Source organism: Myotis brandtii, unplaced genomic scaffold (assembly GCF_000412655.1).
Source record: "Myotis brandtii unplaced genomic scaffold, ASM41265v1 scaffold1035, whole genome shotgun sequence".
NCBI lineage: Eukaryota > Metazoa > Chordata > Mammalia > Chiroptera > Vespertilionidae > Myotis > Myotis brandtii.
This window is the reverse complement of record NW_005353475.1, coordinates 679,105-693,082: the sequence shown is the minus strand read 5'-3', so window position 1 is coordinate 693,082 and position 13,978 is coordinate 679,105. Positions and strand designations below refer to the sequence as shown.

The window sequence follows — 13,978 nt, the reverse complement described above, 5'->3', positions numbered from 1 at the left end:
GCTCGTGAGCCACATGCGGCTCTTTGGCCCCTTTAGTGTGGCTCTTCCTAAGCCTTAGGAGTACCCTAATTAAGTTAATAACAATGTACCTACCTATATAGTTTAAGTTTAAAAAATTTGGCTCTCAAAAGAAATTTCAATCGTTGTACTGTTGGTATTTGGCTCTGTTGACTAATGAGTTTGCTGACCACTGGTATAGACCATTATAGTTAGAATAAATAATTTTCTAGTTAATATCAAATAAAATATAGAAGAAAGCAATTGCATGGAATATATTAAATGTTTTGCTATTAAAAGAAAATAACAATGGACTGAATTTCACATTGTATATTTTTACTTTTATTGGTTTTCTGTTCCCAAATTACTCCATGTTTAGTGGCTTAAAACAACACACATTTATTATTTCATATGTTTATGTGGCAGGATTCCAAGCAGAGTTTAGCTAAGTTCTCTGATCAGAGCCTCAAAAGGCTGCAATCATGATCGGAGGTGCAGGTCCTCTTCAAGCCCACTGGTGTCATTTAAAAAATGAATCCAAACTTCGGTAAAGAGAAACTTTCTTCATAGACAGTATTGCAATTGGGATAATACTCCTATCTCAGGATTTACAAAAATAAAAATCAAACAGGAAAAGTTTTTTGTTGTTGTTTTAATATAGAGGATGGGATGTAGGTCTAGAAAAATCTTTGTGTGGAAGCAAGATTGGTAGTGGAGTGAGCTGGTGGCAACTCAGGATGCTTCATTTAGACATGTTTCAGTAGTAGATTCATTCTTGGAGTGAGCTGTTAGGGGAGGAAGTTCTCTTCCTTAATGCTTGCTTAATATTGGGGCTGAATCAAAGTTTAAAGCCTTGAGAGATAGGAGAGAAGCCTAACTAACGTTTGGCCAAGTCAAGTCAATGAAAAATTTATGGGTAATTATAAACATGTTGTCAGCCCCTATCCTCCATTGTTTAAAACAAACAAAATATATTCTTTAACACTGTTAGGGATGAAATCAGAATAGTAGTAAATTAAGATTTGCAAAATGTTTTTCAGGGTTGAACTTGCTTTTATATTCTTGTTGAGCTTTAAGAATTAAACATAATTATTGATGGTTGAATAAATCAATTAAGACCAATATGTAAGATTTGATGAGAGCCAGTTGAGACTATTCTAGGACATTGGATTTGAAGAGTCTTTAGACAATAGAAAAAAAGACAACAGAGGGGAATCTAATTAATTTTCTGGTTTTCAGTCTGAATATTTTTGGTGATGACATAAACATCATAGAAGTTTCAGGAACATATGTATAATAATCACTTCTGACCACTGTACTTGTCTCCATGGGAAGCCACAATTATGTCCAGTGCCATACATTTTAGAGAACCACTCACTGGAATTCCTCTGGTAATAATGTTGGTGGTTTCAGTAATATCATTCATTGTCCAGCTTATTTCCCAGAGCTACAGCCACAAAAGTTATCCATACATGAGCTACTGTGGTAGTCTAGTCTTATAGGTTTAGTCTCAATCCCTTAGACTAGACACTTGTTCTGGAGTTTCTTGAGAACTTAGTGAAAAGAGCAGGCCATGTCCTTCTTATGGAATTAGGATTTTATACCGGTATGTGAGGTATAACACATTTTTGACGTTTTAGATTGTCCAGTGCCTTCAATCAGAAGAAATAAGGTAGTTAAGACAAAAACATAAAATAAAATAGAAGAAAGAAGAAAAGAAAAGATAGGATAAATGTGACTGCACAACCAAGGGTGATCCCGAGTGGGGGGGGTTAAAGGATTAAGGAAAGATACACAAGAGAATGATAGCTGGGTCTCAGTGGGATGCTGCTCCCTGATGAGGAGACAATGCCAGCGCCCACAAGCTGTGTCTTTATTTTATACCAGATGCCACGAGGCAAAGCAGGCGTGTGATCACGTTGTTTACAGTATTCTCGTGAGCTCCAACCCTACTCAACTACATGCACCTGAACTCTAGCACAAGGCACGTGGGGTTATGTGTTTGGACTATAGGTTCAAGCTTACAACTACAGCCATTGGCTATAATTGTGCTGGGTGGGCCCTGCCCTCCAGCTGGGACTTGCACGTGGCAATGAGAGGACCCTGTCCTTTCCTTAGTCTGAGGCTTGAACCTGGCCAAAACACCGTAACCGCGCCCCACAGATAAAGGCTGATTTGATTGGTTAGATTGCAGAGCCCAGGCTAGTTATGCAGATACCTATAGGCATAGTTGCCACAAATAATGTCTCAATTAGGGCTATGCAACTTTCATGAGAATATTTGTTCGTAGGTTTGTACGTTGGACTTTATATGAGCTCTTCTGTTGAAACATTGTCCCATCCAGTTGGAAATAAAAGAATCCCTTGGTTTTTGTTTGTAGGACAGACAGTTCAAAATGTACCAGGTACAAGTTTCCTCAGGGTCACCTGGGTCTATCAGATACATATAAAAGGCAAGGAGTGTGTACTCTTGCCTCCTATAATAATAGTGTAGGTATTGGCAGTTAATTAGTTGTAATTACATATACTTAGTTCCATGAAAAGAGCCTGGATTATGTTGAGGTAGAAGAATAGATTCCTCTATTGAAAAATATTGAGGCATATTCCTATTGAAATCTACAGGAAAAAGATAAAGACTCCCAGTGTTAATACAAAGAATTAAATTGAAGACAGGTTTGGAAATTTGGGGGAAACTGAGGTTTCCATAGTAAAGGGGGTCTATAACCACCAATAAAAAATAGTCTTGTAAGATTGTGCAGTTATGTTGAGGATAGGGAAGAAGTATATGTCAAAAGAAAACAAAAGGGAATTCTAGGGTGTCTTATGGTGATATCTTGGGTGGAAAATTATTACTTCCTGAAGTTATCTGCTTGGCCCAAGGTTCTGGAGAAGATTTCTACCTCACGGCTCTCTGTGTTTCTCGGGCCACTCCAGAGGGAACCTTTGTTCCAATTGGGGTGAACTTCCATTCACACTAACTTTTGTATCTTTTAGTTTGGAGATGTGAATCCAAGGTGGATCCCGTTTAGTAAACTTTAATTTTAATAGTCCATTAACTTTCTTTATTACCCCTGATGACTGGTGATGATAAGGGCAACATAACTTGTGAGATAAAGGAAGAATTTCATAAATATCTTGGATGATTTTTCCAGTGAATTGGGTCCCTCTATTTTTGACTGATTTCCTTGGGACAGAAATCTAACAAAAATCTAGGCAGGCCACCCAATGTGTTGGCTTTCCAGCATTACTAGAAAGGAGAGAGATTGAATCAAAGTTGTCAAGCTAAGAACCGAGGAAGGTATGTAAAGGGTGAGATGATTTATAATGAAAGTGGCAAGTGGAGGCTAGTAATATTTCATGAACTTTTTTAAATGTTCCTGGAAAATAGTGTTTGTGAACTAAGACAATTATTTAGTGATCTTGGACTAAACCTAAATAGGTAGGTATAAACACATAGCACAAGAATCAAGTCCTGTGACTAATATAATTTTAATAGAGAGTGAAATCTCTAGACACTAGGAAAATAAATAAGTAAAAAGCTTTGAGGGACCAGATATTAACTAACTTTGAATTCCAAAAGGTGAAATTTGAGCTTTACAACACAGCAATCACTCTAATGGTTCAGACCCTATACTAATAATTTATAAGAGTGCAATGATGTGTTTAAAAATTGTTGTTTTTAAAATATGTACAATAAACTAGTCACTGACTATGTAAGTTCTCCATGATATAAACTAAGTTTATTCATATTATTCCCACATATATCTGGATATGGGCAGATCTTAGAAACAGTTATGAAGTGGCAAAATTATCTTTGGACCACTCACTCTCTGATTATCTTTCTTGCTTTTTCACAAAACTTTGTAAAAAGTAGTTGATTTTATAAAAAGTTAAGGTGGTTAGTAGGCTGTATTCTCAATTTATATATAAGAATAGTAACATTTTATTACATTATTTTATAATGTGGAATATAAAGAACAACTTAATTTTTCACACATTTAAATAGGCAATATATCCTGCACATCTTGTATCAGATAATTCCATGCACTGGTATTTCAATGATGAAACAAAAATAATCCTTAGTTTGATATTTTAAACCAATATGGAAAATTATAAGTGTTTCCAGAATTTTAAAAGCTTTTCTCAGTGTGAAATAAATTTAAGGGGTTTTTTTTATATTGTCAATAAAAATTTTTCAGGTGATAGAATTCATTAAAAATCTAGGCAACCTTTTAAAACATCTATTTTTATATATGCATTTAAATCTTAAGGTTTTAATGCACTACTAGAAACCAGAGATATTGTGTTGATAACTGGTATGATCTGGTAGACTTTACTTCCTAACCAAATGAGGGCTGTTTGAGAAGGAGAAAAATGTTATTTCAGTTTGCTTCAGATAGCAATTTTCCTTAGGCTAGCATGTTAAATTCTGAAGATGAGAAACATTTCTCAGCATGCCCAACCACCAAAGATAGTGTACAAGTTCATTTGGAATATTATTTGAACTTGCAGACTTTTGGAAGGAAGAACATAGCCAAAGATAGTGTACAAGTTCATTTGGAATATTATTTGACTTTTGGAAGGAAGAACATGGCTATAATTTTCCCTATACCATTTATTGAAGAGATTGTCTTGACTCCATTGTTTGCTCTTGTCTCTTTTGTCAAATATTAAGTGAACGTAATGGCTCAGGTCATTATCCAGGTTCTGTTCTGTTACATTTGTCTATATGCCTGTTCTGTGCCAGTGTTAGGCTGTTTTGAGTACAGTGGCCTTAGAGTATTACAATATCTGGTATTGTGATTCCTCCAACTCTGTTCTTCGTTCTCAAGATTGCTGCAGCTATTTGGGGTCTTTTTTGGTTCCATATAAATTTTTGGAGTGTTTGTTCTATGTCTGTGAAATATGTAGTTGTTATTTTATAGAGATTGCATTGAATCTATAACTTGTTTTGGGTAGTATGGATATTTTAACGATGTTGATTCTACCAATTTATGAACAAGGTTTATTCTTCCACTTTTTTATATCTTCCTCTATCTCTTTTATATCTGTAGATTTTTACCTCCTTGGTTAAGTTTATTCATAAGTATCTTAGGGTGTTTTTTTTTGCTGCAAATGTTAAATGGGATTATTATTATTTTTTTATTTCTCTTTCTGAGCATTCATTATTGGTGTATAAAAATGTAATTGATTTCTGTGTGAGCATGCCTCTCTGAGGAGTTTCATTCACCCATTTTCTAGTATGGCTAAGTGTGTTTCTTTTTATAATCCCAATAGAGGCCCGGTGCATGAAATTCGTGCATGGCGGTGTCCCTCAGCCCAGCCTGCACCCTCTCCAATACAGGATCCCTCTTGCAATCCAGGACCACTGGCTCCTAACTGCTCACCTGCCTGCCTGATACCCCTAACTGCTCTCCCCTGCTGGCCTGATCCCCCTAACTGCTCTCCCCTCTTTGCCTGATCACCCCAACTGCCTAACTGCTCTCGCCTGCTGGCCTAACCCCCCTAATTGCCTATCTATTCTCTGCTACTGGTCTGACCCCCCTAATTGCCCTCCCCTGCTGGCCTGATCACACTAACTGCCTAACTGCTCTACTCCGCTGCCAGCCTGATCGCCCTAACTGCCTATCTGCTCTCCCCTCCTGGTATGATCCCCCTAACTGCCTGTCTGTTCTCCCTTCCTCTCTGTACCCTTCAGACCCCGGTGCAGGCATGCTGAGAGCTCTCTGCTGCGGCCCTGCCCCCATCCTGATTGGTCATTATGTGACGGCATCCTGGCCAATTTGCATACTCCTCTATTATTAGTATAGATAGTTTCCACACTGACCCTAGAGAAGTAGGAGGGGTCTTCCTGTAGCTCCATGTATTGAGAGGTCTCCTCTCTGGCTTTCCTCTTCAGCAAAGGAGTCTGTAAACTTGTCCTGCATTTTGACCAATCTCTGGGTAAAGCATTAGAAAATCCCTGCCCCCCAAACCTTCCAGCCTATATCCAATGCTTGTGCAGCCCATTGTCCCCTGCACCATTTACTTGGTGAGTAGACTGGAATAGAGCTAATGAGTGCAGCATCAATACCTGAGGGATGGGTAAGGGATAGTTACTTGGGCAAGTCTAAAGGGAAGCCTTGAATTCTGTGGAATGAGCCTGGTATGGGAAAGGAGGAGAACCTGGAGAGTGTTGTACACATGCTACCAATTTCCTGTGCAGAATAGCAGAGGCGTTCCATAATTATAAATTTGAACTTGGTCTTGAAGCTCACACTCCTTTAAGTTGCTATAAAGGGTAATGCTAGCAAGGATAGGGGTCTTGGGTACCTTGCAGGCAGAAGTTGTCCAGCCTGGACTGGGTGGGATAATTTTAAAAAGTATCTAAACTCTAGAGGCAAAGGTCAGAGAGAAGCCAGACTGTGTACTGAGGATCAAGAAGTATGTGTAAAAGACAACAATATAGTGGTTACCAGAGAGAAAGTGTGGGAGTAGTAGCTAGAAAAGGGTAAAGGGAGTCAAATATATGGTACCAAAGGAAGATGAGTTTTGGTGGAAAACACATAATGCAATATAGAGATGATGGATTGTAGAATTAATTGTACACTTGAAGTCTGTGTAATTTTATTAGCCAGTGTCACCCCAATAAATACAATAAAATTTGTAAAAGAAGTGTGTCTAGCCCCTCAGAAAGTAGGTATTTATTTTGTGAGCTCCTCTAGTGAGTTTGAAGCAATAAGGACAGACCAGTCCGCAAGAAGAAGGAATGCTTACCCCTCTTCTCTTCTGACATCAGCCCAATAACCGCAGCTTTTCTAAAAACTAGGTCATAGTTTTTGGAAGGAAAAAAAAAATTAATCTTGAAGTGGTGTTTAGCCATACACCATTATTTTGATATGAACTGTTGCTTTAAACATAACATTAAAAAGAATCTACTCCCTGCCCCACATTTCCTTTTCCACTTGACTAGAAATTACAGTAACTGGAACAAGGTCTTGGATGCAGGGATAAAGGCACGTGTTGATAGTTACTTGGGCAAGTCTAAAGGGAAGCCTTGAATTCTGTGGAATGAGCCTGGTATGGGAAAGGAGGAGAACCTGGAGAGTGTTGTGCACATGCTACCAATTTCCTGTGCAGAATAGCAGAGGCGTTCCATAATTATAAATTTGAACTTGGTCTTGAAGCTCACACTCCTTTAAGTTGCTATAAAGGGTAATGCTAGCAAGGATAGGGGTCTTGGGTACCTTGCAGGCAGAAGTTGTCCAGCCTGGACTGAGTGGGATAATTTTTAAAAGTATCTAAACTCTAGAGGCAAAGGTCAGAGAGAAGCCAGACTGTGTACTGAGGATCAAGAAGTATGTGTAAAAGACAACAATATAGTGGTTACCAGAGAGAAAGTGTGGGAGTAGTAGCTAGAAAAGGGTAAAGGGAGTCAAATATATGGTACCAAAGGAAGATGAGTTTTGGTGGAAAACACATAATGCAATATAGAGATGATGGATTGTAGAATTAATTGTACACTTGAAGTCTGTGTAATTTTATTAGCCAGTGTTACCCCAATAAATACAATAAAATTTTTAAAATACGTGTGTCCAACCCTCTCAGAAAGTAGGTATTTATTTTGTGAGCATCTCTAGTGATTAGAGTTTGAATCAATAAGGACAGACCAGTCAGCAAGAAGAAAGAATACTTACCCCTCTTCTCTTCTGACATCAGCCCCAAATCCGCAGCTTTTCTAAAAACTAGGTCATAGTTTTTAGAAGAAAAAAAAATAATCTTGAAGTTGTGTTTAGCCATACACCATTATTTTGATATGAACTATTGCTTTAAACATAACATTAAAAAGAATCTACTCCCTGCCCCACATTTCCTTTTCCACTTGACTAGAAATTACAGTAACTGGAACAAGGTCTTGGATGCAGGGATAAAGGCACGTGTTGAAGATGGCAAAAGTATGCCGCTGGCCTTGGAATCCCCTCCCACATTTGGACTATTATGTGATAGAAAAAGAAATGTATTTTGAATTTTTGGCCAATGTTTTCTGTGATTTCCTTGTTGCAGCAGCTTATTCAGTCTCCCAACTAATTACCTTCCAGCTGTCACCACATGGCCATTCCCAGGGCATGACTGAACATATTGAGATCCTAAGGAAATGACAGGCTACGTACATATCAAGCAAAGTGGAGTTTTGTGACATGCAGTTTAAAAACTTGCACAAGTTTGAAGAACTCAATAATACTTACCTGGCCTACTACACTTATATGTCTCTTCATAGTTTACGAATCCTTGCATGGTGACCTAGCAAATCTGTGGAAAACTTACTCTAATCTATTAGGTAGAATCATAGTAGTATAGACATGTAAATAAAAGAAAACATTTTATAAGATTTGATAATAAGAAAATAACCTGAGGACAACATACTGCATCGTTGTCTGGGTGTTTTGTTTGTTTGTTTTGTTTTTCCCCATCATTGGTAACTTCAGTAGGGAGATATTACTGATTAAAATATAATACAGAACAAAACAAAATAGTGTCATTTTGTCACCCCTCAGAAATTTTTATCTTTTTCCTCTCTCCACGTAATGGTGATTCTTAACTATTTTCAGGAGTAAAAGTTTACAAAGTAATATAGATTTTAAACTGAAAAGTGTCTCCGAGAAAATTCAAAATTTTATTTTATCTGATACATTAAAAAATAGGAAGGAAATGCAGTCTCCCCTAGATGAATTCTCTCTTTCCTTTGGGAAAACACTGATTATTCAAGTGATGGAAGTGATATAATTATTAGTTGTATCATTGTTGATTTATAAAATATATATGCAGTATAGAAACATGAATAAGGAGCTTCTTTTATGTTGTTGTTGATCTATTACAGATATCCCCTCCCCCTGCCTTTCCCTACCTCCATCCAGCCCTGCTCCCCCTCCCCTGGCCTTCACCACACTGTTGTCTGTGTCCATGGACTATGCATCTATGTTCTTTACATAATCACTTCACCTTTTATTTTTAATCCCCGCCCCCCCAGTCACCTTCCCTCTGATATTTTTCAATCTGTTCCATGGATCCATGCCTTTGGTTCTATTTTGTTGTTAGTTTATTTTGTTCATTAAATTCCCTATACTAGAGAGATCGTATGGTATTTGTCTTTCTCTGATTGAATTATTTTGCTTAGCATAATAATCTCCAGGTCCATCCATACTGTTGCAAAGGGTAAGAGATCCTTCTTTTTGGCAGCTGCATAGTATTCCATTGTGTAACTGTACCAAGGCCTTTTTATCCACTCATCTACTGATGGGCACTTGGACTGTTTCCAGATCTTAGCTATTGTAAATAATGCTGCTATAAACACAGGGGTGGCATATATTTCTGATTGGTATTTTGGGATTCTTAGGATATATTTCCAGAAGTGGATCGCTGGGTCAAAGGGCAGTTGCATTTTTAATTTTTTGAGTAAACTCCATTCTGTTTACCACAGTATCTGCACCAGTCTGCATTTCTACCAACAGCGCACTAGGATTCCCTTTTCTCCACTTCCTTGCCAGCACTCATTTGTTGCTCTATTGATGGTAGCCATTCTGGCAGATGTGAGGTAATGTGGTTTAAATATCATTGTGGTTTAAATATCCATTTTTCTGATGATTAGTGACATTGAGCATTTTTTCACATGTCTATGGGCCATCTGTATGCCTCTTTGAAGTTTCTATTAAGGAACTTTTTTTATAGCAATTTTTATTTTTTTCCTTGCACTCTATCAAGTGTCAACACACAAAGAGAAAACACATTTTCATGCAATAGTCATTTCTTAAAAAATTAACCAATATATCATTAATGGAGTCACAGTAACACAAATTCCAAGATAATTATAATTTGAATTAATTAAATTTATTTATTTTATGCATGAGTAAATTAAAGAAAACACTATCCCATAAATTTATATTGCTTGAAATGATAACTATCAAACAAAATTGTTTTCTTTGCATAAATGGCATTTTAATACATTCATATCTACCTAAAATTTTAAAAATGTATTTTGTCACTTAAGAAAATTTTTAAATTAAATACTTGAATTAGGGCCAGCTGAAGGGGTCAATGGGGTAAAGGGGGACATATGTAATACTTTTAACAATAAAGATTAAATACATAAATACTTGAATTATATTTTTTTGTGGATTTTTTATTCATTTTTGTCGAAGTACAAGCACTCAGAAAGAACATAGACGGCCAACAAAGTACAAGAAACAAAGTACATCAGAACTCCCAAAATACTGCCTTTGCAGATTAGAATCATATCAAATTCAATGAGATGGAAGCAGAGGATCTTCTCAGTTAAAGTAAGTTTTAGTTATTAAGAGTCATTTTTTAGAATTTATTTTCTCATATATACATTTTTTTCTATGAAAATGGAACTCAAATTTCATGGTCTTATTTAGGAATTAATATATTTGACTAATACAATACTGAAATAAAATAATTTTAAAAATAGAAATATTTAAAAATATATAAGATATTTACTGATTTATATAATGTTTAACATCCATTGATAGCTATCTGATGTTTGAAATATTTGTTTCTTTGTGAACTTCATCTTCTATAATGCTTTTCCCCCCTCATTTAATAGAAACAACACAACAACAGTAATAACAAGACTAACTGGTTCTTGTGGAGGGGGGTGGGGGGATGACCACAAAGAGGTCAATGAGGGGAAAAGGAGACATATGTAGTACTTTAAACAATAAAGAATTAAAAAATAAAAATAAATCTCAATGAACCAGATCTCCTGGGGGGAAAAAAAAAAGAATGAACCTCTCAAATCTCTTCATTATCTGCCAAGTGGCTGCTCCTTGGATTATCCATTTGCTGATTTTTAGTTATGGGTAGTTAATTATTAAATTAAACCACTCATGCTAGTAGTTTATTATCAACATTTCCTCTTTGATGATTATCAATCTATCTTAAGACTGGTCCTGTAACTTTTCTCATCATTCTATTTAAATCTTACTAAGTTGAGCTGTGTAATCATTCTAATGTCATATGGAATGAGTTTCATTTATTTTTTGCCATGTGGGATAATTTATAATTCCTACCTTCTTAAAATTATACATTTTGATCCCCCTTACATAGTAAACATTTATTCATTGTATGCTTCTCCATCTCCTCCTCCTCTTCTTCCTCTTCTTACTTCTCCCCCCACTCTCCTCCCCTTCTTCCCCCTTCTCCTCTTTCTCTTCCTCCTCCTCATGCATTGGTCCCTCTTTACTATGCACTATTGCTCACCCTTATATTTAATTACTCCATAATATTTTATATTTGGCTTTTTGTTTCTCACTACTGATTTCATTTCAGTGTATCTATTATCATATTTTTTTCTATTTGCTTCCTTAGATTTTTATTTCCAGAACAAAATTTTTATAGAGATATTTATAAATATTTTTAAAATATATATTCAAATCTATAATACATTTATACTTTGATTGACAGGCATTTTTAGCTTAACATATCTCAAATGGAATGTCTCATCTTGCTCCATTCTTTTCTAAACCAGTATTTTCTCTTTTAGTGAGACAACCTTGACTTTGTCACCCAACCGTAAAATTCAATTATTTTTTTATCTTTTTCTTGTGCATCCAAACCATTTAATCATAAAACTCAGCTGATTTTACACTATACATGTCTGAAAAAAAATGTCAGCATCTCCATCTCTATTAGTACAGTCATAATTCAAGTTTCCACTATTGCTTTTGAGGGGTTCTGTGTCAGCTGCCCAAATTGCCTTTGTGTTGCCAACCATCTCTCTCTCAAGCTTATCCTCCAATGTTGCTTTGTAATGCAAATTACATCCTCTCTTATTTTAGAAAATAATAGATTCCATCAATATAGATGTAAATATCAATCCTTTACTAGCTTTCTGTTGATCTTTCTAATCATCCTTACCTTACACTCTTGATAAGGATGCAACACTGTGAAGTTTGGGATTTCTTACACATAACATGATCTTAATTTCTTCGTTTTTGAATGTTTTCCCTTTCAAAAACCTCTTGGCCTGGGTAAATATTATTCATAGTTTTAATATTAAGTTCATGTGTTCTTTCCTATAGAAAAATTCTATAAGCTGAAGGAATGTGTTAGAATGAATTAAATAGCTCTCCTTGGTATTCTTTTATAAAATCATGTAATCTAGGGATAATGGAAGTTTTTACTTTTTTTAATTTTTAAATCAGGTTCCATTTATTCATTTTTCTTACTTTATTGCACTGCCTTGGTCTGCCAGTACAATATTGGATAATGGTGGTAAAAATGGACATTCATGCCTTTTTCCTGATCTAAGGATAAGATATTTAGTCTCTCACCACTAAATATGATGTTGACTCTAGCTTTTAGATATTTTATATGTTACATTTTCATATTTATAATTCTAACATTGAGAATTTTTATCATAAACCGATATTGAATTTTGTCAAATATTTTCTTCTGCCATTAAGATGATTTTCAAGTTTTTGTTCTCTATTTTATTGATGGAGAATATTATATTAATTGATTTTCTTATGTTGAACCAACCTTGATTTCCAGGGATAAATTCCACTTGGTCATGGTTTCAGAAGTTCACAGTTCAGTTCCCCTTTCAGTCAGAGAATGGTAGCTGACACATCTCCACCCTATTTACTCCTGGTAGTGTGTGGTCTTACACATGTGCACAGGTTCTGCACCATTAGGGATATGTCATTTTAATATTGTTGTCTTTAACTCTCTCTTTCTCCTTATCCCTTGTTAAATTTATGAGTGATCAACATATTTATCTTTTCTTTTAATGTTTTTTCATTGATTTTGGAGAGAGAGAGGAAGGTAGAGAGAACACAATGGAATACTACTCAGTCATAAAAGAGGATGAAATGCTGCCGTTTGCATGGATGGACCTTGAGAATATTATGCTAAGTGAAATAAGTCAATCAGAAAAAAGCTAAAAACCATCTGATTTCACTCATATGTGGGGTATAAAACTGAAACTTGTGAGCACAAATAGCAGTGTGGTGATTGCCACAGGGAAAAGGGGGTGGGGGGAGGGAAGGGTGCTAATATAAGGCGACAGGAGATTTGACATTGGGTGGTGGACACACAGTGCAATATACACATCTTGTAACATAGACACCCACACCTGACACCTATTTGATCATGTTGACCAATGTCATCCCAATCAATTTAATTAAAAATTTTAAATTAAAGAAAGTGTCACTGGTAGAATTGTTTCAAGGCTGAAGAAGTTAACACTGAAGCTCAAGTACTATTTTGTTGCCTGACCAATTACACAAACCATTAGGTCTTCTTCTAATAATCTTTCTAACCTTTCTAATCCCCCAAGGAGCCCTTTAAAATTTGGGAACCCAGATTAAGCTGCTCTGGACTCAGGTTTTGAAATGTGACTTAGGTTGTACATCTTTTGAGTTTGCAATTCTTCCAGAGCTATCCTGAATCATGGATGACTGAGAATAGACTTAGATGGAACACTTAAAATTTCTAAAAGTGAAAATAACTGTATACCACCCAAAATCTACATAAACATTAACATTGTGATAATTATCTAATAATATAAAAGCTGCAGTCTTAACACAGTGTAATTTCTTACAATAACTCCAATCTAATCAGAATGAAGTGATGCCCTAGCTGGGTAGCTCAGTTGGTTGGAACATCTTCCCTTACATCAAAAGGTTGAGGGTTTGATTCTGGTCAGGGCACATATGTAGGTTGCAGATTCATTCCTGTTGGGTTGTGTATGGGAGGCAAACAATTGATGTTTCTCTATCTATCTGTCTATCTCTGCCTTCCTATCTTTAAAATCAATGGAAACATATCCTCAAGTGAGAATTTAAAAAAAAATGAAGTGATAGTGAAGTTCATGAAAGAAACAACAAATTGTGCATTATGTTTTACCACAGATATGCAATATTTATGGCCTAAAAATTTATTTATATTTATATTTATTATACATATTAATAAACACCTGAGTT

The 13,978-nt window shown here is 35.8% G+C and overlaps 1 long non-coding RNA gene across 1 annotated transcript; it reads left to right on the top strand.

The window, feature by feature from the left end:
* The first annotated feature begins 7,261 nt into the window (after nt 1–7,261).
* LOC106725654 lies at nt 7,262–13,183 on the top strand. The gene is made up of 3 exons (XR_001361580.1): nt 7,262–7,272; nt 10,690–10,695; nt 13,093–13,183. It is a non-coding gene; the product is annotated as an uncharacterized LOC106725654 (long non-coding RNA).
* Nucleotides 13,184–13,978: the final 795 nt, after the last annotated feature.